The 27,219-nt window shown below is 40.4% G+C and overlaps 1 protein-coding gene across 15 annotated transcripts in view; it reads right to left on the reverse strand.

Moving 5' to 3' along the window:
- ROBO2 (roundabout guidance receptor 2) overlaps positions 1 to 27,219 on the reverse strand; it is a 766,105-nt gene that overhangs the window by 122,157 nt on the left and 616,729 nt on the right. The window lies entirely within an intron of this gene.

Genomic DNA, 27,219 nt, shown 5'->3' on the forward strand with positions numbered 1-27,219 from the left:
CGCCAGGAATTGTGACTATATCAGGGCTTGTATGCCAGTTTTCTGGTTTGCAACCTCTGAAAAATCCCCCCCCCCCATAGTCTGCTCAGCTTCGACTTCCATTCACATCAATTAAATTTTGTAAATCTCTTGTACCCTTCACAGATTGTTTATTAAATTTTAAATAGATGTAAATTTTCTGCTATGGATCTGATTTTGATTCAAACGTCTATAAAATTTAAAAAGAAAATTAAAAAATAAAATCATTACTGAAAATTTGCACAAATTTTAACAAATTTGTACAATGTATTATGCAGATTTTTCACATGAAAATCCAAATCACTTTCACGTACAATATATGGTAAATCGATCTGCATTCAGCCGTAGGGAAGGCCGAATTAGGCTTCTCTTTATCTATCAATATTTTTGGTGCTTTCGAAACCCATTTTGAAGAACTATTGTACACAGAGCTGTAGTTAATGAATGTTTTTAATGTTCAATATTATTATGAAAACAGAAATAACTGCTACAAAATGTGTAACATAAACACAAAACCTCCCCGGAAAATCGTCCCCCTTAGGCCCAGCCATCACGTTACATTGTAGTATCACAACTGAACAATTTACTCGATCACCCGGAGTCTCCCTGCAATCCTAGAAGCACAATTCTGCCATGAAATTAACAAAGCACATTCAATGCATCCAACCCTAAGGGTTTTATTTACTAAAATGCTAATTGTGGTGATTTAAAAGCTGTGAGGTTCACTTTGTGCAAATCTGCATAATTTCTTTTGAGCACAAAAGTAGCAAATTACAGTCTCAGCAAAGCAACCGGTTACCAAATCTCTCTCTATAGGAAGATTAAGGCTTATAAAGTTACATGGGATGGATCTCAATGGATGAGGAAAAGGAAACAAATTGAAAATGGAAAAAATAAAATCAAAAAGTGACAAAAAGTTTTTGATTTTTTTGCCTAGTTCGCCAATCTGAAAGTAAAATGATGACGATTGTACCCGCTCACAAATATAACGAAGGAAATCTGACTGATTGAGCATCAAATTGAATTATACTCCTGCCTAAACAACGTAATTAACTCTTAATGAACTCCCCCCCCCCAAGAAATTCGATACATGTGATCTTTGGGTTTATGCTAATACAGCGTTCATTAAAATGATAGTTAAAACTCATTAACATGTACATAGAGAGGTAACGGCTTCATTACCGTAATATCTTAAAAAAAAATGTTATATTATCATTTAAGTGCTTCCAAAATGGAATACATTTGCATGTTGATCAGATTAACGGGGAAAGGATAATCCATAATGAGAAAACATTGTAATTAAAAATAAATTTGCGATAAATAATTTTCGGTGTCATTAATATTGGTTAATTTTTTGGTTGAAGTTTCGTACCCTATTCCCAGAACTGAAATTGGGGGAGTGTCTGTTGTCTTAATGGAGTCCGGACCCATCTGGCTCGCCAGAACGGTAAGGACGGTAGGATGGGAGGATATTAGCATGTCGTGCGTAACACGCCCCCTTAATGTTTTGCAAACATTCTATTTGGCAGGGATCCAGCACTGTTACTATGGTAACTTCTGCCAGGCATAGCTCAACATGAAGCGAAGGGATATACTATCTATGATATCAACTATGTTAGACTTCACATGACACTGGAATTCAACAAATTGCCCAGTAACGGAGACCTTGAGCTCTGTCATCAATTTATTAAAACTTTCCTCCAGCCATGTCTTTTTGAAAGTTCTTACTCTTTAGATGGAGAAATGTTACTGGAAAATGGAAAGTGACTGGGACGAAGGGGGAAGGGACTGGGTCACTGCTCCAACATGGATTATCACTGAACCCTCCAATTGCAAATCTACCTGCAGAATCATAGTAGATAAAATTGAGGGAGGACCAAGGTCCACCAAATCCAACCTATACAAATATCATATCATGATTCAGAGTAGAGGTGAGAAAAAAAATTACAAGATTCTATTCAAAAAACTTTGTAACATTTTTGATAGATTCGTTTAGGGTTTAAATCAAATCGGTCCAAAAAAATGTTGCTATAATCTTGTATATTGGCATTGGTCCTCTAAAATACGGAATTTTTTTTCTTTTAAATTTCCCTCACCCTCCCATTCTCCCAAAGTTTTCGTATTTATAACAGTATTAGCTAACCAACATTTTGAATATTTGGCTGAAGCAAATCGGAAAAGATTGGGATTCGATTGGGTGCCGAAAAGTGCCAAAATCCTACCAAATCTGTCAACCAACTAATATATTCATCTGTAATCCAGAAGAATGCAAAATAAACCCACATATATGGAGATGCAAGTTGGCCTATATTAGGAAAAATAATCTTATTGGAAATTAAAGTAAATCCCTAAATAAGAAAAAAATGTTGTTAAAAAATTTGATTTTTTTTCGTTCGAAGAAAGGCATCCAGGCCCCTAGAACTTGTCCAGTGTCTCCACCACTACAGCATTATGAGGCAGTTAGTTCCATAGTCTCTCTTCTCTTATTGTAGAGAATCTTTTAAAAAAAAAGGAGTAGAGGATGATCTGCATTGAAGTGTTTCTAAAAACAGATGTTTAGAATAAAAATGCTGTAGACATCTTAGGCTTTCCAGGACTGGGTCAGGGCCATCCATATTTGAAAATGTTCCTTCTCCATTAATCTCTAAGATCTGTTTTCAAGAGGATTCCAGGTTGTCCTGACTTATTTCAACATTGGAATTGTATGGACAAGATCAATTAGTAATCAATAAACATAATTATACTAACCAAATCCAGCTACATTGACTGTTTAAACGGGACAATGTTGTGGGGAGAACTGATATTGTTGATGGTTCCGAAAGTTAAGGATGGACTGCTACATATGATGGGTTTAGTAGAGTCTTATAATCAAAATGGTAGTTACTTCTTATCATATATATGAAGGGCTTATATTCAGCAGGACCTTGAACTAAAGTTTGATTCAGGTAGCCAAACCCACCAGTAACACCCGATTGGATCCAATCAACACTACTAACTCCAAATAACATATCTGCCAATATTTGAAGAGTGATATTTAAGCTCATTTAAGTGCCTCTTGGCTCCTCCGATTAATAATTATTCATGGCTCCCGCCCGAGCTGACTCCGCCTACACAGGGGTCAGAGAGCTCTGCAGTTAGCATTACATCTATACACTGTCTCTCTGAACGTTGCGTAGGTGGAGCTAGCCGGGCCGGGAGCCATGAATAATTACTAATCGGAAGAGCCAAGTACTAAAAGAAGATTACTGCACATTGCCACAGGATGGGGAGGTAAGTATAAGCATCTACCATCAGGTATTATGATGGTAGATCTCCTTTAAGCATGATACATGTAGGTCATGGGCAGACTGTAAGCATTGGTGGGTTCTTCTAAAAAACAAAAGTAGAGACCTATGTCAATCATATTTTAGGGTGTTAAAGATATAATAGCCCCAATTCCAGAATAATGGCGACACATTGTAAAGTCAAAGCTAAATTAGATTCCGATGCCAATTTTAATGAAATTATAAAAATGTTTTCAAAATAAACAAAGCATTTTGAGTTTAGCGACTAAATGTATAAATATTTCAAGTGCTACGCTGCGGCTTGGTATAATCCGTGTGTCATACAGGATTCATGTGGGGTCAGATAATCAGAATGGTTGATGTACAGACCTGATTAGAGCACAATATCAAACATCTAAGCAACATGTCTGCATCCATCCCCTGCAGAGCATAGTTAGCACAGACAGGAACCTGTCCAACCCCTGATGTCTTTAATTGACCCCGCAGAGAGTGCTGTTCAAGCAGTGTTAATGGTTCCTGCTGTCTGCTAACACATGCTAGGCCTGCACAATGCTGGACCTTCAACTTCAAGATCTAATAAGCAAATATAATCTGCTCTCAGTGGGAGATTTAGCAAGTGCCCAGGCCTGTCCTAAAAGCGGCAACATCAACAAGCATTGAGGAACTCTGCAATAGGCATTAGTGTCTGGATACAAAACATCTTGACTTCTGTTGATATTCCTCGCCATTGTGCCACATGACTTCCCATCTCCCCTCATTATATCTCTTCTTAGAGTGTATATGCTCAGCTCTAATAGCTCTCCAGTAATACTTTCACCTACTGTGATAAACCCATTGTTATGTTCTGTTCTCTAATGTTACTCTTTGTTTGAACTTTTCAGATAAGGGTTTCTCTATTTCTGCTGGAATATTCAGTGATTCTCCGAGCAGACGTTTTCCCCTATTTAGTGGCATCACAGGGTTAGTGATACCCACAAGGTATTAATTTTGCTGGATAAAGTTTCCAAGGTCCCACTCAGAATAAATGAGATGAAGCAGCATTACCATGGACATGGTGCCAAAGATGGCAATAAATAAGAGCAGTGAATAATAAATAGGTGGGAACGTAGGAAGCATTGAAATGTGAGTTTTGAAAAGAAGAACATTCAAGATCCAAGACACCAGAAAGACAGAAACAAAAAGAACCAAAGGTGAATAAAGATTAAGAACAGTCAAGATGAGAAAAGTCAAAGGACAAGATTAAATCATAGTCAAAACCAATCCATGGGTACAGACCAACCAAGCCCAGACGGGCTGAAGTGAGGTTGAAGTAAGGTTTAAGTAAGTATCGACTATGGTCAAAAGTCTAAGACCTATAGCACTAGGAGTCAGGATGGGGTATGAACCTTAATCGCCAGGTAAGACATGGCAAGATGGTTCCATAGAACGACAGACCAGGTATCAGCTTCGGGCTCCAGTTTCCTTTGCTATCCATTGGCATTATTGGCATAAAAACAGCCATGGAACACTCTAGCAGAGAAGATAGTAGCGATGAGGAAGCACCCAGTGGACTGGGATGTACTGGGTGAGGTGAATAGTGAGATCAATATTTCGAGTTGTCTAAGGAAAGAATGAGTTGAATCTTCTAGAAGTTTTCTACTCCATCTACTGTAATTATTAGTCTTGGCCGAGGAACTTTTTTTCAGCCCAGAACACAATATTTTGTTTCAATCAGCTTTACTAACTAAAATTCACACCAGCTTTTAGGTTCCTCCGGGTGGTACCAGCATGATACCGATATTACACGCTTCCTTGGAGCCATCTTGAGAAAATGGGTTGTCCACCACGATATTTCCAAGGGTTTTCGATGGAGCGCCTATGGTTTGAATGCTCGCTGTGATACTAAATGTTAAATTAATATTCTTGATGATTGTCTGACTCTCAGGCTTCAAATCAGCTTACAGGCGGTCCCCTACTTAAGGACACCCGACTTACAGACAACCCATAGTTACAGACAGACCCCTCTGCCCACTGTGACCTCTGGTGAAGCTCTCTGGATGCTTTAAAATAGTCCCAGATTGCAATAATAAGCTTAAAATTGTCTGCAATGAAGCTTTATTGATAATTCTTGGTCCTATTACAGCAAAAAAATTTGAAACTCCAATTGTCACTGGGGTAAAAAAAAAAAATTGCAGGAAACTACAATGATAAAATATACAGTTTCGACTTACATACAAATTCAACTTAAGAACAAACCTACAGTCCCTATCTTGTATGTAACCCGGGGACTGCCTGTACTTAGTTTGTTGGAGATGCACACATTCCATATTCACCTGTAAGTGATCACCGGGGACCTGACGTGCTGTTTGCTTTTCATTACAATCTCTGCTGGAAGTGAATGTATTCATCATACAATACAATTTTACATCATTGCTTGAGATATTCATTAAACAGAGCAGCAGTATAATGAGTACTGTACTCCCATTACTGGACATTAAACAGTGGGAACAACTGATTGCAACAGCAATTTTTTTCTGTTTTGCAAGCTCCTATGTTATTATACAAGGGGTCGCTTTGTATGCAAAGTATCTCACTGAATGTAATTTACATTCACACGTTACCTTATATACTATTGCACCTTATTCTGTATTTAGATTTTGATGCGAAAAAACAACTTGACGTCTTCATTGTCTTGAAGAGCCAGCGGTGTCATGTAGGAATATCAATGTGATTGCTATTCCATGAGGTTTCTATACAATAATCACTGAAAGCAAATACTATGGATCTGTGTAACCATTGAGTGTGATACAGAAGACGAGTGAAGGTGCCCATTTTTTGGCAAAGAATTATGTGCATGATGGCAACATTGGGTTCGAGGCAAAATATTGGTTTTATTACATGACACCCATTGACTTATAAGAGGTCTACCCTTCCATAACCCTTGGTTGAATGTCTACTACCAGTTTATTTCTACTGGATCCTGTACCTGTACTGCAGTATCATCCAACCCGAAAGACGTCCAACATTCTCTACTTACAAGAATACTAATAAACTACAAAAAAATAAGACAACTAAAAAACAATCTGCCTCCAGGTCTGGTGCTTCGAGTAGTTTGCCGGACCAGCAAGAGGTACAATATATGCTAAGTGCTGGATAACAGAAGGCTTCTCTACAAAACTACCAGGTCCTGCTGCATGTACAAGCAAAGTTTAAGTTCATAGTATCATAGTATCATAGTATATAAGGCTGGAAGGAGACGCAAGTCCATCAAGTCCAACCTTCAAGAATTAAATAAATGTTTTATCCCCATAACCCGTGATATTTTTTCTCTCCAGAAAGTCATCCAGGCCTCTCTTGAACATGTACATAGAGTCGGCCATAACAACCTCCTGCGGCAGAGAGTTCCATAGTCTCACTGCTCTTACAGTAAAGAACCTTTGTCTATGGTGATGGTAGAATCGCCTCTCCTCTAGGCGTAGAGGATGCCCCCTTGTCCTGGTCACAGGCCTAGGTATAAAAAGATCTTTGGAGAGATCCTTGTACTGTCCGTTCAGGTATTTGTACATTGTAATGAGGTCTCCCCTCAGTCGTCTTTTTTCTAAACTGAATAATCCCAAATTTTGTAATCTGTCATTGTATTCTAGTCCCCCCATTCCCCTAATAATCCTGGTTGCTCTCCTCTGCACCCGTTCCAGCTCTACTATATCCTTTTTATATACTGGTGCCCAAAACTGTACACAATATTCCATGTGTGGTCTGACCAGGGATTTGTATAAGGGCAGAACTATGTCTTTATCATGAGAATCTATTCCTCTCTTGATACATCCCATTATTTTATTTGCTTTAGCAGCAGCCGCCTGGCTCTGGTCACTAAAATTGAGTTTACCATCCACCAATACGCCCAAGTCCTTTTCCGCTTCAGTTTTACTAAGTAATTGACCGTTTAGAACATAATTATACTTTTTGTTTCCATGGCCCAAGTGCATAACTTTACATTTATCTACATTAAACCTCATCAACCATTTCTCTGCCCATCCCTCAAGCTTCCACAAATCCCTCTGTAATGCTAAACTATCGACCTCAGTATTTATTACTTTACACAGCTTAGTATCATCTGCAAATATTGAAACTTGACTGTGTAAACCCACTACAAGGTCATTAATAAAAATATTAAAAAGAAGTGGCCCCAATACTGACCCCTGTGGCACTCCACTGGTAACATCAACCCAATCTGAGAATGTGCCATTAATGACCACCCTCTGTTTTCTATCACTAAGCCAATTACTTACCCAGATACACAGATTTTCTCCTATTCCCAGCAGTCTCATTTTATATACCAACCTTTTATGTGGCACGGTGTCAAATGCCTTTGAAAAGTCCAGATATACAACATCCACAGCGTCCCCCATATCCAGTCTTGAACTTACCTCCTCGTAGAAACTAATCAGATTAGTCTGACAGGACCGATCTCTCATAAACCCATGCTGACGCTGGGTTATAAGGTTGTGCACAGTGAGATACTCCAGGATAGCATCTCTAATAAACCCCTCAAATATTTTCCCCACCACAGCAGTTAGACTTACGGGTCTGTAGTTTCCAGGATCGCTATTTGATCCTTTTTTGTATATTGGTACCACATTTGCTATGCGCCATTCCTGTGGAACATAACCAGTCCTCAGTGAATCTTCAAATATTAAAAATAACGGTCTGTCTATCACCGTACATAATTCATGCAGAACCCGAGGGTGTATGCCATCTGGCCCAGGTGATTTGTCTATCTTAGTGGTTGCAAGGCGGCGCCGTACCTCTTCCTGGGTTAAACTGTTGACATTATAAAAAGAATTTACATTATTCCTCATTGTGTCTTCCACCAGGGGATTTTCCTGGGTAAAGACAGTTGAGAAGGCGACATTCAGTAGATTGGCCCTTTCCTCATCTCCTTCCACCATGACCCCCATGTTATTTCTAAGGGGACCCACACTCTCTGTTTTTAGTTTCTTATCATTTATATACTTGAAAAATAATTTGGGATTATTTTTGCTCTCCCTGGCAATATTTCTTTCAGTCTCTATTTTTGCGGCCTTTATCTGTTTTTTACAGGATTTATTTTTCTCTCTATAATCCTGTAATGCCTCATCGCTACCTTCACGTTTTAGCACCTTAAACGCTTTATCTTTCTCGCTTATTGCTTTCCTTACAAGACTAGTTAGCCACATAGGGTTTTTCTTGTTCCTTTTATGCTTTTTCCCATAAGGTATGTGTTTCTCACAGGACTTTTTCAGAATATATGAGAAAAAGTCCCATTTTTTGGGGGGGCTTTTGTCTTTGAGAGCATTATCCCAGTCTATGCCTTTTAGGTCTTCCCTTAGTTGATGAAAATTTGCCCTCCTGAAGTTTAGAGTGTTGGTTGCCCCTTCACTAACGTGCTTAGTAAAGCGTAATACAAAATCAATGATATTATGATCACTATTCCCCAGGTTCCCCCCAACCTGTAGTTTTGATACCCTATCAGGTCTGTTGGTAAGGATAAGGTCCAGCAGTGCCCCCCCTCTTGTTGGCTCCAGGACTAGTTGCGACAGGTAATTGTCTTTTGTTGTTGACAAGAACCTGCTACCTTTGAAGGACCTGCAGGTTTCTGCCCCCCAGTCAATATCTGGGTAATTGAAGTCCCCCATGATAAGTACTTCACCATGCTTTGAAGCCGCATCCATTTCACTTCTCAGCATTTCCTCTGCTGCCTCCATTATATTTGGAGCCTTATAACAAACCCCTAGTAATATTTTATTTTTATTTTTCCCTCCTCTTATCTCCACCCATAGGGACTCCACATTTGTGTTACTGATGTCATCTCGCAGGACGGGCTTGAGGCAAGAATTCACATATAAACAAACCCCTCCCCCTTTTTTATTTATACGATCCTTTCTAAAAAGACTATAACCATCTATAGTAACAGCCCAGTCATAGCTACTGTCCAGCCATGTCTCGCTGATACCCACTATATCATATTTCCGTTCCAACATCAAGAGTTCCAGTTCCTCCATTTTGTTTGTGAGGCTTCTGGCATTTGTGTACATACACTTTATATGGTTTTCCCTGTCCGTATTCCTTTTGTCCTTATTCCCCAATCTCATTCCAGCCCCCCTTCCTCCCCCATGGACTATGGCTCTTCCCAGCTCTCTATGTACACCGTCTATTTGCCCTGCACAAGTGTAATTGCCCTCCCCCCAGGTCTCTAGTTTAAACACTCCTCCAACCTTCTAGCCATTTTTTCCCCTAAAACAGCGGCCCCCTCCCCATTGAGGTGCAGCCCATCCCTACTGTAGAGCCTGTAGCCCACAGAAAAGTCAGCCCAGTTATCCATGAACCCAAACCCCTCCTTTCTACACCAACTTTTGAGCCACTTATTTACCTCCTTGATCTCCCGCTGCCTTTCTGGTGTGGCACGTGGTACAGGCAGTATTTCGGAGAAAATTACCTTTGAGGTCCTTGCCCTGAGCTTATGGCCTAAATCTCTGAAATCATTTTTAAGGACCTTCCACCTACCTGTTACTTTGTCATTAGTGCCAATGTGGACCATGACCGCTGGTTCCTCACCAGCCCCTCCCAGTAATCCATCAACCCGATCCGCAACATGCCGAACCCGAGCACCCGGCAAACAACACACTGTTCGGTATGCACGGTCTTTGTGACAGATTGCCCTGTGTGTTCCCCTAATAATGGAATCTCCCACTACCAGCACCTGTCTGACCTTGCCTCTGCTTCCATTACCCTTCTTACTGGAGCACACATTCCCCTGGTTGCTAGCGGCCACATCTTTCTGCAGCATTGCTACCCCAGAGCTGATATCCCCCTCATCCTCCAGCCTGGCAAACTTATTGGGGTGCACCAGATCAGGACTAGACTCTCTACAACTCTTCCCTCTACCCCGCCTTCTACATGTTACCCAACTAGCTGCCCCCTCACTCTGCACCTCCATACTTCCCTCCCCACACCCATCTTCCCCAGAGAGTTTGTGCTCCAGGAGCAGCAAACTTCGTTCCATATTATCAATTGCCCGCAGCCTTGAAACTTGCTCATTTAGATCCAGAATCTGGGCTTCCAGATGAGCAATTTTCACACACCCCACACAGCAGTATTCCCCCTCGAACGGCTGTTCAAGGAAAGCATACATGGCACAGGATGTACACCGTGTAGCAATGCCACTTATGGAGTCCATTATTCTAATGGGGATTACAATAGAATTATGCACAGAAAGAAGAATTTACAGTCAAAGTAACACAGAACACAGAAGTTGCCTGCTAAAGCCCCTCAAACTTAAGTCCCTTAAACGTAAGTCACACTTAAGACACTGCACACACTTGGGATCAATGCACACTCGCTGCCAAGCTCATACACTCGCTTTGCTGATGCTTTTTTAAAAGTTATCTGCCACAAAAATCTGCAGAGCTCACTGCACAAGATCTGGCTGCAAACCACCAAACAAACTGACCACAGAAGTATATAAAGGCTGCTAATTAGATAGCCACACCCCACTATTAATTAGGCAGCACCTGTGACTATACTGTCTAGATAAGCAAGGTGAATGCCTCCCTATACCCCCCACACAATATACAGATTATGCAAGTAAAATACCTTCAGATCTACTTGGTTGCAATAAAAATCACACAATGAATATCAGGAAATAAAAAATGTAGATGCACTTATCTATTTGTTGCTGGATCCAAAAAGTATTCCTTCCCTTAAACGTAAGTCACACTTAAGACACTGCACACACTTGGGATCAATGCACACTCGCTGCCAAGCTCATACACTCGCTTTGCTGATGCTTTTTTAAAAGTTATCTGCCACAAAAATCTGCAGAGCTCACTGCACAAGATCTGGCTGCAAACCTGCACAAGATCTGGCTGCAAAGTTGACCATTTTCAATGGATTTTCATATGTTAAGATAGGTGACCATAAGCCAATTAGTGGGAGTCCACCTGCTGGGACCTCAACCGTTGATCCAGAGAATGGTGATCCCATTCTCGCTGATGGTAGTGGCAGGTTGAGCATGCTTCCTGCTGCTTCATTCAAGAATATGAAAATTTCTGAGCATAGGACTTTGCTATCTGTGGCACTCACTTCCGACACTCTTATAGTATTGAGTGTTGAGTGGAGCGGCAGAGCACATTGAGTGAGAATGGAACCCCGATTCTCCTGATCACTGGGGGTCAATTCTTATGAGCAGTCAGACCCTCACTGATCAGCTTGTTATCCCCTACCCATAGCATAAAAATAACTTTAAAACTTGCAACAACCCTTTTATGATCCAAGCAAGAAATATTAATATCTAACCACAGTTGTGAAAATTACGGTGCTCCTGGATTTTGTCTGGACCCAGAAGTGATAAACCTCTATAAACAGCTTATGTTGATTCCGCTAAAGATGACTTTTGTTACATGTTCTTACTCATGACCTGAGAGCGTCGAAACACCTAAGCTGGATTCTACCCTACTAACTGGAATGGTGATATTATGGTTATGCTTCGAACTATGATGTTCTAAAAGATTGAACGAAAGTCAACTTGTCCGGGATTGACATATGCAGTTTATATAATATACAAAATATAGCAACTTTTTTCATCCCAGGAATTGGGGAACATACTTACAAATCTTTACATTAAAAAAGAAGCACTAAATTCCTCTGTCCCTGGTGGTTCAGAGTGCAGAGGTGTTAACCATCTCCCAAAGTGCCAGAATTTTAATCTTCACTTTAGGGTCATCTCACCCTTACATTTGCCCCTGATAAAAACCAAAATCCGAATATATTAAAAGGCTAAGAGAGAATCTGTGTTGTATCATAATCCAAGCTTATTGCTCTACAACTTAACCTTCCATTAACCTAAATAGAAACATAATTTAGGTGATTAAAATCTCTGCTTTCAGAAGGTGAATGGGTCACGTTGGCTTTATGTTCCTAGCTACATGGCTGCTCCTTTATACCAGACACTGGAAAATCCAAGTCATGCAATTTGCATAAAGGATCTGGGTCTATATATAAGTCAAGAGATAATAAATACAGTCTCCGATACCCTACAGAACTTATAAAGAAGAAGAAGACTCTTCGGAAGATTCTCCTAGAAGTAGTATCTAATCTTTCTTACGTTACCAAGCAATTAATTCCAAGGCTCATGGCTAATTTTCTGCTACATAACTTTGCTACCTATGACAGCTACATAATTGGAAGAACACATTTCTTATTAACATGGAAGTCTTAAGAAGTAGCATCAATAATTTTGTGGTCGGTCTATACGGAACTTGGTTAATTAATAGTGAACTGTTTATCCAGTAAAAGCCTCAGCCCCGGCTGGTAATGAATCCTTTACTTTAGTGGTACTGGTCTAGAACAAATTACATCTAAAGGTAACAACTTAGTTCCGACTCATTAATCATTACATGTCATGTTCTGCTACTTTGCTCTTTTTAATGCCATTGTTTCATTTTCTTTTAGCATTCTGCCCCCGATTTTACACTTGCATGGAGGTGGCTTCAATGAAATCAATTAATCCAAGCAGAAGCATGTATGATAATGTGAACTTTGTGATGGCTCTGGTTTTTGCACAAGGTCTGCAATTCACAGTTATCAGTATTTTCTGGTGGTGAGAAACGCTGGAAGGAAACTGATGCCAGAACTGATACCGTGTTTTTCTATGAAATTCATTCTGACGACTTAGTATTAGTTGTCGGCACCGGTATTATACAAAAGTGGGTCTACAAAAAGGCTACACAAAGCTTTTAGATCTAGTTAGATACTGCCAATGGGTGCCTGATGGGTGGATTAGGCAACCTCAAAGGTCATCAGATGTGTCCAGCTCCAGCACAAAACTCATGATGGGACACAACCAAAATAAGTGAGCGCAGCCTTCATGTTTTTCCTGTATCAATCTATGTAAAGAAACACAACTGAAAGGAAGATGGAACCTAAAGGTACCCAATGCCATACGCATTAGATACATTTGGCCAACTTTGCTGGGATCAACAAGCAGTGATCAAGTTGAGCCTCAGTGGGCCCCTTTGCATTGAACTCACGTAATGTCGTAAAAAATTCTGAAACTTCTGTTCCCTTAATTACTTGTTAGGTAATCATACCAAAAAGCCCCCTTGTGGTTATTTTATATGAAATCCGCCAAAAGCTGACACTGGCCCTGCCTATGGGGAATAGGATTTTTGGGAAGGGATGTAGATCTAAGAATTTATAACCATATCTATACTTTCACAGGAGATAAGATTGGAAAGTATAAGCCACAGAGTATTGATTTAGAGGAAGGTAAAAAAAACACTACAAGGTTAATGCTAATAGGTCCAAAGGAGGTAGATATTCCTACCTGACCTCAATACGGTAGACAGAATAACTTCTTGGAGTTATCGGATATTTTTTCCAACTTTCCAGCACATTGGCATCAAACCTATGGATTAACACTGTAGAATTATAGGTTTGTCCTTATGGACTTGAGCCTTTATCTAACCCTATCTACTATGATACTGTAGAAAACAACCCAAAAGCATAAGATTCAGACAGACACATTGGCTACCTGCTTTAGATGATGGAGCCGTTTCAGCATTGACTAATAGGGAGTGACAAAAATACTAAAGGATGGCCTAATGGTCTGTCTTAACTTTTCTTTTAATGGATTAAGTAGCCTACAATGGTAACCATGTTCTTAGGATTTGACTAGCATTACAAACCCATAAAATACATTGGCTGCAGTGCCTTGTTTTCGGGATTGGTCTAGCAATGCCATATACATTCTATGTTGCCAACAATGACTTTTGGCTCTTGGGATGAAAGCAGCCATTTTATGCCAGATAAGGAGCCATTAATTTATGTAAGAGTTTTTAGGATTACCCTATTCTCTATAGAGCCAACATGGTGCATTCAGTACCCTGCTCTGGGAATTGTAGCAGGACTGCTATATATAGAACTAGTCAAGCAATATGGAAGTAATGTACATTGACTACCCAGCTCCTGGGATTGGATGAGCAATGCTCCACATGAGGCCATGTAGATATTTTTTAGGTTTCAGCATTGGCATATATGTGTATAATGTATCTCTTCCATCTCTTTCAGGCAGTTCTGCTTTGGAATGAAATGCTAAGAACAAGGACACAAATGTAACCGTGTCAATTCAATTAAAAAGACAAAACAATAAATATAAAAAAAAACCCTACAACAGATTGGCCAGAAATCCCGTACATTAACAACATGTCTAGTCTCTACGGAGCGCGGCACATGTGCCAGGCCAAGGAGCGTGAAGTCATATTTATTTATTTTTAATGTGATGTTTCAGACTGAAAACATTTGTGCCAGCTTATGATCTTACAGAACATCTGTCACCTACATCCATAATGGCTTTCATTCCATGTGAGGCAACCCCATTTACAACACTGAGGATGAGGAAGTTTGGGATTTTAGAGACTTCCAAAACCCCAAAAAAAAAATTATACAAATGTTCCTACCACCCTTGAAATTCCATCCTTCAATTGATCAAAAATTTTCACGTCAATGAGAATTGAATGAAATGGACATTTTTAATTACACATTTATCTTCTTCATAAGAATTATTCTAGAACATTTTTTCTTGGAACTCAATTTTGAACCAATCCTGTTATTTCTTCTTAAAATGTAGAATTTATTTGACAGGTGGGTCAGTGGCAGAATAAAAATAATTTCTTTATTTATATAGCGCACACAGATTACACAGCGCTGCACAGAGCTTGCCAAATCAGTCCATTTCTCCAATGGGGCTCACAATCTAATCAACCTACCAGTATGTTTAGGAGTGTGGGAGGAAACCCCAAAACACGGAGAGAACATACAAACTGTTTTCGGATGTTGACCTGGAAGGGACTTGAACCCAGGACCCCAGCGTTCCAAGTCTATATTCTTAACCACTGAGCAAATGGTAACACCCACATGTCAATTTATTCATAACATAACAGGAATGGCAGAACATAAAGTAATCATAAAAGATAATCAGAAACAAATTAAGCAGTGACAGGTCCTCTTGAAAAAGGGTCTAACTGGATTTTTGAATATGGTTTTCGAGTGTATTAGGCTAATGTTTTGGGGGATGGGGGCACTGGTAAAAATCTGTTTGGAGAAGAGCAGATACAATGGACCCATCATGTCCATACATTATATACACATCCAAGTCCTACCGACATCTTGTAATACTGAGCACTCTTGCTGGGGTAACACATGTAGGCAGCTGGTTCAATGTGTTTCCAACAATAGGATATCGTGTGGAAGGTTTATTGTTGGGGGACCCATTAAATTATTCTTGAAAGTAGCAGTGGTATTTCCTAATCCCAATATTGTTTCTGTCCAGTCCAGTCCAGGTAAGATCATAATCTATTTCTATAAGTTCCATAAATACATCTCCATATCTGTAATGTAAGCACAACGTGAAAGACACTTCACTCACGGCTGGACTCTTCCCTATTATCTATGACGGCTTATAGGGGGGAGGAATATGCTCCATGCAGAGATATAATAAGATCAGGATGTGTTCTCATGCTATAGAAATATTCTATAGAACAAAGCTGCCCCGCTGGAGGCCCAACAGCAGGATATATATTTTCAAGGACTTTTACAGCTCGAGCTTCATAGAAAATCTCCAGGTGTCCATTCCACACTCTCCTAATGTAGTATTTTTATTCCAGAGGAATCGCAAACATCTCATACAATATGGACCATAGTGATGAATGTGTTAGATGAGAAGATAGATAGATGAAACACAAGTCCACACAGTGTAGATGTTCCTCATAAGTAGGGGAACAATTCCCTCACAGGTCCTGGCTTGGGCCTTCAGTTATTCAAAATGAAAAACCACAGACGGCGCTCCAATGGTCCAGAATTTGATAAAGGTGATTGACATGGTGCACTAAATTAGGCTCAGTTCCTGATCTATCCTTAAGGCACCTCCACGCTTAATGGGCATGGAGGGACATGACGTGGTTGCACCCAGTGGTTGCGTGGGCATGCACACTACCAATAGCATGCACAAGGACCTGACACAACCCCCATGAAGCAACCCCTGCTGGAGTCTTCTAAAAGATCTGGTGGATGCCGGGGGTACATCATACACAGGTGCACCATCACTAATCCCCCCCATTGACGCTGCACTTGAAATATTAATGAAGGATATATACACTAAAACTGTCAAAAAGTAGACTAACTCTAGGCTTCTTATTAAACATTTTACTGAACTGTGGTGCTTATCATCCTACAATTCCAGCACATTTTACTCAATATACCTCGCCCATGTATCAGTATTGCATGGAGTATTCCTTGAAGATAGAAAGAAACCCAATTTCCAGTATTCATTTACTTCTGAATACACTTACAGATAATCTTTTAGAAATCCCATTATACAAGTGTAATTAATGGATCCATGATAAGAGCGGATTCTCTCCAATCATATTTCATACAAATAAGAAAATATTTTCTTTTAGGATCAGTCGATATTGACAACGTGCGGCAGATTGGGAGAGTTTTGCATGAAAAATGAGCTGACTGAGGAGAGAGGAGAGAGCATGCGGCTATTATATAGAGATGGCTGCCTCTTCCTTCCCCCCGGGGCAATGCATCTAAGTGATCTGGGGGATTAATGAATTTTCATTACACTGGAAAATATAATCTGGTCTACACTCCGGATCTTAACCTTTCATCAGATCAGTGCGGGACACTTAGCCAAAGGACCCGCGAAAGAGGAAGAGCCGAGATAAATTTACCTAGAAATTCAATGGTTAGGAAGACGACGAGAGATTCTTGAATGACAATTCGGCACATGCTGACACTGCATTACTGCAGATTATCTCTTAGCAACAAAGGGATAGCAGACGATTATACACACATATATAATGTATCGCCCTTCTCTGGGAAGTCATAAAGGAGATTAGTCGTGGAGAGGGAAAAGAGGTTCTGATGAGAAAATAAGGTAAATGGTCAGATGTGCACCGTATGCTACCGATATCTGCAGAGTATGATTATAATCGAATAATAAAATTGAATAGTTTGTATTTTCTTATCACATTATGTTATACAATCCATAAGTCAGGACATCGGTTTAATATTCATCCCTGATATTCCAAGCCACTGATGAGTCCAACGTTATCTTGTTGCATAATTCATTAGGATTCCAATATTTCCCAATATAAAGTTGATATATTGTTGCAAAATTTTTGTGCTTTTTCTTATTTCTGATGGAAGAGTTGAAGTGGTTGATCACTGATGATGAATGTCTTATCCAAAGGCTAACATTGATAGCCAATCAGCAGGATAGCCCAATAATGGGGCACATTTACTTACCCGGTCCTGCGTGATCCCCGATCCGGAGTGTCCGCCGGAATGCACATCTGCCGCGATTCAAGAAAATCGTGCACTCGATATCCTGCATGTGTCGCTTCCCCACTCAGGTCCGCCGGAGTTCACCTATTTCTGTCACGTGAAAGCCGGTGCTGATGCGCCAAAATCCGATTGCGTGTGACACAATTCCCGGCGTAATCCCAGAAAAGTCGGGAAACCCAAGGAAAATGTGGTCGTGGGACTCTTAGTAAATAAGCCCCAATGTCTAATTGGGGAGGAGCTTAGATCCTCCCTACACTGAGGCCTCATGAACACCTACCTACTAAGAGGGTGAAGTTTGTGGCCCATTTCAGACAGGTGGAGAAGGGGAAACGTGGGCAGGTTCACTCCTCCCAACTCCATAGAAAGATAAAAGGCTGCTCCACAAATCGGGACAGTAATAAGACCTGCTCTATCTTTCGCGGTGTGGCCGCTGGGCACAGTCATGGTGCTGAGAGACAGTGGCCCTGATTTATCAAAAGTGAGGCAAACTACACTAAATACAGTTTGCCTTACGAATACGCAGGTTTCACCAGACTATTGGATCCTGGGACTCGGTCTTCAATTATCTGGTGCACCCCGCACCACTCGGGAAGTGTGCACCATTTTTTTAGATGCACCTTTAACATACAGCGTGCGGCACAATTCTGTTGAGTTGCTGTAATAAATGTGGCACAATCTCCGACTAAGCAGTAACAGAGCCTTTAGGTGCACATTTTTATGTCTTGTTGGACACAGAGCAGCCATGACACAAAACTGGGGCAGATAATTTCTAAATACAAACAAAGACAGAGCAAAGACAGAGAGAAAACTAGTGCAGACAAAATATTAATTCTGGGCCAATGTGTTCATCCTTTTCCTTATGGGGAATTTGCTACTTGAGGCTGTAGGGGGCTGTCTTAAAAGGTACAGTAGAAAAAGAGGCGTGGTTTTCCTTGTTCCTTCTATGACAACTTATTTGCATATTGGCAAAAGGTGAAAGAATGGATTCACTGATGTGGAACGAATCTGTCCATTTTCACAAAATGAATAGAATCCACAATATTTTATTAGCTTTCTTGGAATCTTGTATAACAGATAATAATAATAACAACCATAATAATAGAAGTTGTTAACAGAATTGTTAAAATGTCCATTGATTTCAATAGACTTTTGATGGTATGTTATTGTCTGTTTGTACCACGTTTGTTAGGCTTCCGTTATTTTCATTTTAGTGAAAACTAGAAATTAAAAAAATTCATTAAAAAAATAAACAAATTAAGATTGTTGAAAAAATATTGTGTTTTAGAGGTTATATACTAATTTTCAGGATGATTAGGCAACATTGTTTCCGACTCATATGGTTCGATTCTTACAAAAAATTTGACAAGGCTTCTACGACCAGAATTTTAATAATTTGCTCATCTCTAGTCAGGACGATACTTCAATTCTCATAGTTCTTCCAGACTTATAAACTGTTCCTTTACTCAAGTCAACATAAGACGGCATCAGGTTTGAAGAACAAGTATCTCTATAGTCTTCATTCACTCTCCTGTGTGCATTGGATTCCATTAGGGTCTACGTCAAGACAACCCACACAACATCAATGTATTTGCTTTGTAACTAAGTTTCCAAACAAATTCCTTCAGAAATACCAGTCATTCAAATCCCATGATATGTTCATTTGTCTTCAATAATCTCCACCATACCTTTTGTTTCCTTGACCTTTACTGACCGGGTTCTGTTTTTAACTAGCCTATACCAAACATCGGCATTGATCTGTGGACAATAGGAGTGTCATAGGGAGTCAATATATCATTCTTTCAGTAATGAGCTAGACTTTTGCTGACTTTACTTCAATTTTTTTTTTCAACAGATCAATAGCAATGAATTGATCTATTGTAAATTGTAGTTCAATTAGTTTCTGTCTCCAAACATGTTAATGAGACAAAACAAGAAGCGGATCGTCATAGATGTAATGAGAGCAACTTAGAAATCAGTGTCAGAGGCTTTAGAAATGGGACATTGAAAAAAGAACTTTGTCTGAACATCCCAATAAGTAAATCGGTGAGGGAAATCTTTTAGGCTTTGACTGGCATCTAGAAAGCCGCCATGTTGGATTCGATTGGATGACTAGACAGATAGATAGACAAACAGATAGTTCCATTGGAAAGGATTTATAAGGGCTTCGGGCGTACAAGCACTTAAATAGGCGCAGTTCCTGATGTAGGCCAGGAATTGCACCTATTTCCCCATTACACCAGCTCCATGCTAAGGTAGATACTGAAAATAGACAGACATGTTGAGGCAGATTTACTTACCCGGTCCGTTCGCGATCCAGCAGCGCGTTGTCTGCGGAGGATTCGGGTCTTCCGGCGATTCACTAAGGTAGTGCGCCTGATGTCCACCAGGTGTCGCTGCTGAGATGAATTCCGTTGGAGTGCACTGAAGTTCACCGTCCTAAGTTGGGTGCAGGTAAACGCGTGTCAAGAGACACTTTTTTTTAAAATGCATCGGTTTTTCCAAATCCGTCAGGTTTTTTTTTACGGCCACGCCCCACCACCGTCGCCGATGCGCCACAATCCGATCGTGTGCGCCAAAATCCCGGGGCAGTTCAGGGAAAATCTCCGCAAATTGGAAATATTTGGATAACCCGTCGGAAAAACGCGATTCGGGCCCTTAGTAAATGACCCCACTGACTTTTGAACATACATTCATATGTCTATTTTAAGTATACATTCCTTTGAGTGGCCATCACGTGGCTGTGAACTGAAGCCCTTCAAGGACTTTGAAAGCCTCATATAAATTTTATGCACTACTACTATCTCAACTACATCAGAACATGGAGCTCCTTACTCTACTGGAGACTCGATGCTGAATGTATATGACACTATAAATATACGTAGTAATACACAAAGCAGAATTCCAGCACCACCAATGAGGCAGTGAAGTAGTTGGATATAGCAGCACTTCTGCCTGAATAACCCAGATCTTGCAAATGGAAACAAAAATGTCAAAGCCATCGCGTTGTGTGACAATAAACTGCATTGTTTATGCCGCATGTCTGCCAAGTGAGAAGACTTCATTCTCGCGACGCCAAGAGTCTAACGCTCTCCGCCAGCTCGTTTCTAAGACAAGTTCTCTTCTCCGAGCTACGTGCTAGGAATACATGCCGGTATATATTTATAGAATTAGTAGAGTTCAGTTATTTCTCTATATAATCTACAGAGATGTCCAGCTATTAGTGATATGATATACAGTAGCTCTATGGAGCATGTGTCTGTATTACTGGATGGATAGGAGCTGTCCATGGTGCTGAAATGGATTTTCTTGATTCATTCTCCTTTGTTTCCATGTCACTGGACTTATAATACATTCAGAGAATCCCTACAGTTTCCAAACTAAATATCTTCCTATAATGTGCATTATATGTCTGGTATATAGCGGAATGTATATATGTGTGCATCTAAGGAAGATCAATTGTAGCCTGAGTATTCCTGACTATTAGAGATGAGGGAATCCATTTGTTCATAGATTCGGTAGGAATCGCATCTGAATTTTTCCGAATTGATTTGAACAAATATTTTAAAGGAAACCAACCACCTCAAAAACACACAAAAAACTATTAATACTCACTCCCGCTCCTGTTCACTCTTATCCTGGCGCCATCCGTTGCTAACCTTGACGCGCTGGATCACCTTCTGAATTTAAATGTGTCTATTTATTGTCCGTTAGGCTTCCGTTATTATTACATAACGGGAATTACAAAATGAGAGAGAAACTTTTTATTAAAAAAGGAGTAGAGGGGGTTATTTTCCAATTCCCAGCACAATTAAAGTAACATCAGTTTGGACCGAATAGATTTAGACCCATAATCGACTTCATCTGAGTCGAAGCAATTTTTGAATGATTCGCTCATCTCCAGATTTAGTAAAGTCATACTGACCAATGACATATTTTTCCTATCATTATTAATCCACAGTTTATCGTAATATTTAGAATATGTAAAATGGCCAAGTCTTCTTTTTTATAGCTCTTCCCAATGATCAATGCAGACACTGATTGATATCTCGGTTTAATTAGTGATGGAATTGTTGCCTCATTGAGAGGTGATACCCCGGGGACTCACTGATCACCTGAATGAAAGCTCTTGGGTTGTAAATAGGAACATTTATAGGGATTTACAAAAAATAAACAGCTATATCTGCGCCGGAAAACGGCCTCATAAAACCAGTCCATTCCCTTCCAATGTGCACAAAATCAATAATAATCCTGAAATATCCGTAGAAGGAAAACGACCCATCACAGGCTGACCTCCAGGGCCAAACCAAAGTGGCAGTACTGGGGGTGGGGGGGGGGAGATACACAACGGAATCATAAAAGCATCAAAATAGAATAAAAGCATCATAAATAAACATGTAGAAAAAGCAAAAAACTTTCAAAAATCTTTCTCCTTAGATGATGGTAGATATGATATTTGTGTATCGTCCTTCTCTAAGACCAGCTCCATTAAGATCTTTAAAGAGAGATCCATCTGATATACAGAACTTATATACATGGATTACCATATATACTCCAGTATAAGCCTAGTTTTTCAGCACACAAAAAGATGAAAACCCAAACTCGGCTTATGCTTGAGTAAAACAAAATATATCAAAACTCACCTTTCTGGCTTCCGCCGCTGCTGGCTATATACTGGGGCAGGGGACTGGCTATATACTGGGGCAGGGGGCTGGCTATATACCTGGGGATATGGGCTGGCAGGCTATATACTATGGGGCAGGGTGCAGCAGGCTATATACTGGGGAGGCTGTGACCAATGCATTTCCCACCCTCGGCTTATACTTGAGTCAATAAGTTTTCCCATGTTTTTGTGGTAAAATTAGGGGCCTCGGCTTATACTTGGGTTAGCTTATACTCGAGTATATACAGTACATAGATTGTTACAATGTGTCATGTTTCTTCTTTTTCGAAGAATTTCCTTTCTATAAAATAACTAGGATCAGTTTCTGGAAATTACAACTGAGAACTCGTGAAGTGGCAGCTGTAATCTTATGGGCTGAACCAATATTAGAGAAATTCAGGAGACTGCTGTAGGATGGAGCCTCCAATTACTGATAATAGTCACTTGGTTTTTGCTTTAGTTATGTGTTTATTTTATTGTTATATTTGGGCTGTTTTCTAGAGCTTTTTTAAAAGAAACTATCTGTAGTTTTTCCAATGTAAATGTGTTAGAAATTGTCCCTTGAGAGATGTGTCAATAAACATATAGTAGCAGTAGGACTGTTAAAAATGTATTCATATTCCATGATTGTAGCTTCTACATATTCACTAGTCATGCGCATCGAACTGGAATCCCTGGGACCCCCAGTATTGTTCTGGGGGCCCTATATCCATCCATCCACCCCCATATAAGCTTATCCTCTCTTGTTTGTCTGGAGTCCATTATTGGCTTCATCGGTGGTTCACTGTTGGGCCACTTTGACACAGCTGTGATTCTCAGAGTGCTGTGTTCTTATCTCTCTACATTCAGCTACACTACAGCCCTCCCCTGCTCTGAGTAAAAGCTGTAGTGATCTTCTGGTTGCTGTAGGACTTGGTGAAGCTACATAAATCCATTTTCACAGTTATGCTGCTCCTAACAAAATAGACATCATTCTATGGCTGCAATTAAAAACCTTCTGCAGTTTTGCATGGTCACAACAGCTGACAAAGGACTCCAATCCAACTCTGATTACTAGGTGTTACAATCCTGGAATATAAACAGAGTTTTCACAGTCCTGCTGCTACTAACACCACACACAAATGTATGGACAAAAAGAGTCACTGTATCAAAGGGAAAGTCAGTCCACCAATTTCTTTATCCTATGATGGTGCAGATTATTTGGGCTAAAGAAGCATTGGACATTGCCGATGTCAACATTGAAAGCTCTTACCTATGAATAGAATCCCAAAACTACAGTGAAGACTGACAAGTGGACAGTGAGATGGTATGTGGGGTCGAATGTATTTGCAAGAGGGTAAATAAAAGTTAATAAAAATGTTTGATGCAAACAGACACAAGGAAACATGAAGCTCAAGAGATGCAGTTATAAAAAGTTATACGTCAGATTCCGCTCCGCTACATCAGTATCTGTAAAGAACAATACTCCGCTCCGCTACATTAGTATCTGTAAAAAACAATAATCTGCTCCGCTACATCAGTATCTGTACAGAACAATACTCCGCTCCGCTACATCATTATCTGTAAAGAACAACACTCCGCTCCACTACATCAGTATCTGTAAAGAACAATACTCCGCTCCGCTACATCAGTATCTGTAAAGAACAATACTCCGCTCTGCTACATCATTATCTGTAAAGAACAATACTCCGCTCCGCTACATCAGTATCTGTAAAGAACAATACTCCGCTCTGCTACATCATTATCTGTAAAGAACAACACTCCGCTCCGCTACATCAGTATCTGTAAAAAACAACACTCCGCTCCGCTACATCATTATCTGTAAAGAACAACACTCCGCTCCGCTACATCAGTATCTGTAAAGAACAACACTCCGCTCCGCTACATCAGTATCTGTAAAAAAACAACACTCCGCTCCGCTACATCATTATCTGTAAAGAACAATACTCCACTCCGCTACATCAGTATCTGTAAAGAACAGCACTCCGCTCTGATACATAAGTATCTGTAAAGAACAATACTCTGTTCCGCTACATCAGAATCTGTAAAGAACAATACTCTGTTCCGCTACATCAGTATCTGTAAAGAAGAACACTCAGCCTCCGCTACATCAGTATCTGTAAAGAACAATACTCCGCTCTGCTACAACAGTATCTGTATAGAACAACATTCCGCTCCGCTACATCAGTATCTGTAAAGAACAACACTCCGCTCCGCTACATCAGTGTCTGTAAAGAAGAACACTCCGCTACGCTACATCAGTATCTGTAAAGAACAACACTCCGCTCCGCTACATCATTATCTGTAAAGAACAACACTCCGCTCCGCTACATCAGTGTCTGTAAAGAAGAACACTCCGCTACGCTACATCAGTATCTGTAAAGAACAACACTCCGCTCCGCTACATCAGTATCTGTAAAGAACAACACTCCGCTCCGCTACATCAGTGTCTGTAAAGAAGAACACTCCGCTACGCTACATCAGTATCTATAAAGAACAACACTCCCCTCTGCTACATCAGTATCTGTAAAGAACAATACTCTGCTCCGCTACACCAGTATCTGTATAGAACAACACTCCGCTCCGCTACATCAGTATCTGTAAAGAACAACACTCCGCTCCACTACATCAGTGTCTGTAAAGAAGAACACTCCGCTACGCTACATCAGTATCTATAAAGAACAACACTCCCCTCTGCTACATCAGTATCTGTAAAGAACAACACTCCGCTCCGCTACATCAGTATCTGTAAAGAAGAACACTCAGCCTCCGCTCTATAATCTGACACAGGAGGGTCCTCTCCAGCGGCTCAGTCCTTCAGAAACCTGGCCCCTCATTTTCTGTAATCCCTCGACTTCTCGTAGTAATATTTTCACAGGATCTGAAAGCGGTTTTTGTTTCGTGATGTCCTGACAGGCAATAGGCCAGCAGGAAAGCATCGGGATTAGTCATAATTACCTCATGTTTCCCCCTAATTAACTATGATACAGAAGGTAAACTCTGCAGGATCTAGAGTCAGAGTATAGGCCAGCGAGGGCGATATCTAATACATCATTGTTTACCAGCCCTAATCTCTCCTTCTAATCCCTGTGCCGGCCCTCGCTGCGAATCCCCCGCTCCTCACCAGTCTAAAATTCGTTCAGCCCATCCTGCTTACCCCGGCGATAGGAATGATATCAATGATACATGAATAGTCGTGAATAGTGATGATTTTCAAATGCAGGTTGGGCTGCAGGCTACCACCGATCCCGGGTGTTAACTGTTTAAATGCTGCTGGCAAAGTTTTCAGCGGCATCTAGTCACTGCGTTTTCATAGTTTATAGTTTATACGGTTGAAAAAAGACACTTGTCCATCAAGTTCAACCAAGGAAGGGAAGGGATCGGATGATGAAGGGATTTAGGGGAAACAATTCTATATAACATAACCATCAATGTTATTTACATATAAAAAGGCATCTAGACCCTTCTTGAAGCTCTCTGCTGTCCCTGCTGTGACCAGCGCCTGAGGCAGGCTATTCCACAGATTGACCGTTCTCATAGTAAAAAAGCCCTGTCACCTCCGGTGATTAAACCTTGTTTTCTCCAGACGGAGACAGTGCCCCCTCGTCTTTTGATTTGATTTAATCTGGAACAACTTACCACCATATTTTTTGTATGGACCATTCATATATTTATATAAATTAATCATGTCCCCTCGTAGCCGTCTCTTTTCCAGACTAATTAAATCTAGTTGTTTTTATCTTTGCTCATAACTGAGACCCTCCATACGCCTTATCATTTTTATGGACCGGTGCACAGAACTGGACCGTCGCCCAGAACTGCGGTACGCAGCTTCTTGCTGCCATTTTTGGGTGTGGTGTCGCTCCCCATAATTCCATCAGGGAGCAAAAATCCTCTTCAAAATTGGTCCACTGGAATGTTAGAGTTGCTGGGCATGGCCACAGCAATTTCAATCCCGGTTGTGACATTGACAGCAACAATTTAAGAGTTAATACCTATGATCGGTGACAGTAATGATTTAGGGTGTTACAGGTGGGGGGAGTCAGCCCTGGACCTAATCTTCTGATGAATTTTGCTGTTTGAGTCCACTCAACACTAGTCATGAACTGCAGCTATTAAGGGTTCTGTTAGTATGTCCACCATCAAAATCAAAAGCATGATAAACCAAGGACACTTACACATAGATCCAGGCACTGTGACTGTGGTAATCTTCTTATATTAGTTATCCATGGCCTCCTTCCTTCTAAAACTGACTTTCAAAATTATGCTAATGAACCAGAAGGGCTCTGGGTGGAATTACCACAGGCCCTCCGGGCTGCAGCATCACAGGCTGTTACACTGTGTAGTAGCACTTCGCCCTCTCACTGTGTGCTAAAACTTTCTGTGCTGCAGTGAGCTACATCAGGCAGAGAGAGGGGTAAGTGCTGAGGGACAACTATTTTTACATATTGGGAAAAATGATAAACCCCAATTAATTGAGTGCCAGATTTCTAGGAGGAATAACAGAGGCGCATAGCAGAATTTGATGTAAAAAAATGCCCAAGAATTAAGATGATATTTCTGTAAGATCTAAGATTTCCTATAACTCAGCACACATACATTATTTAGGGGTTTTGTATATTTAGTGTGATACTTCCAGCTCTGATCAGCCATGTTATAGTGTGATACGTGATACATAGAAGGCGGCGCACCCTCCATGCACCGGTTACATATGTCACACTCCATGTATATAATAACTCGTGACAAGGTTGAGCAGAACACTTTGTAGTGACAGCGTTTAATAAAACCGCACATTGTTCTCAGGATAATAATACGGGAAGTCAAGATCTGGAAGCTGATATCATATCGAAGATCTTCCATATAGCGCTGCCGAGGAGGGGGATATTAGCA

This window comes from Engystomops pustulosus, chromosome 2 (genome assembly GCF_040894005.1).
Source record: "Engystomops pustulosus chromosome 2, aEngPut4.maternal, whole genome shotgun sequence".
Classification (NCBI taxonomy): domain Eukaryota; kingdom Metazoa; phylum Chordata; class Amphibia; order Anura; family Leptodactylidae; genus Engystomops; species Engystomops pustulosus.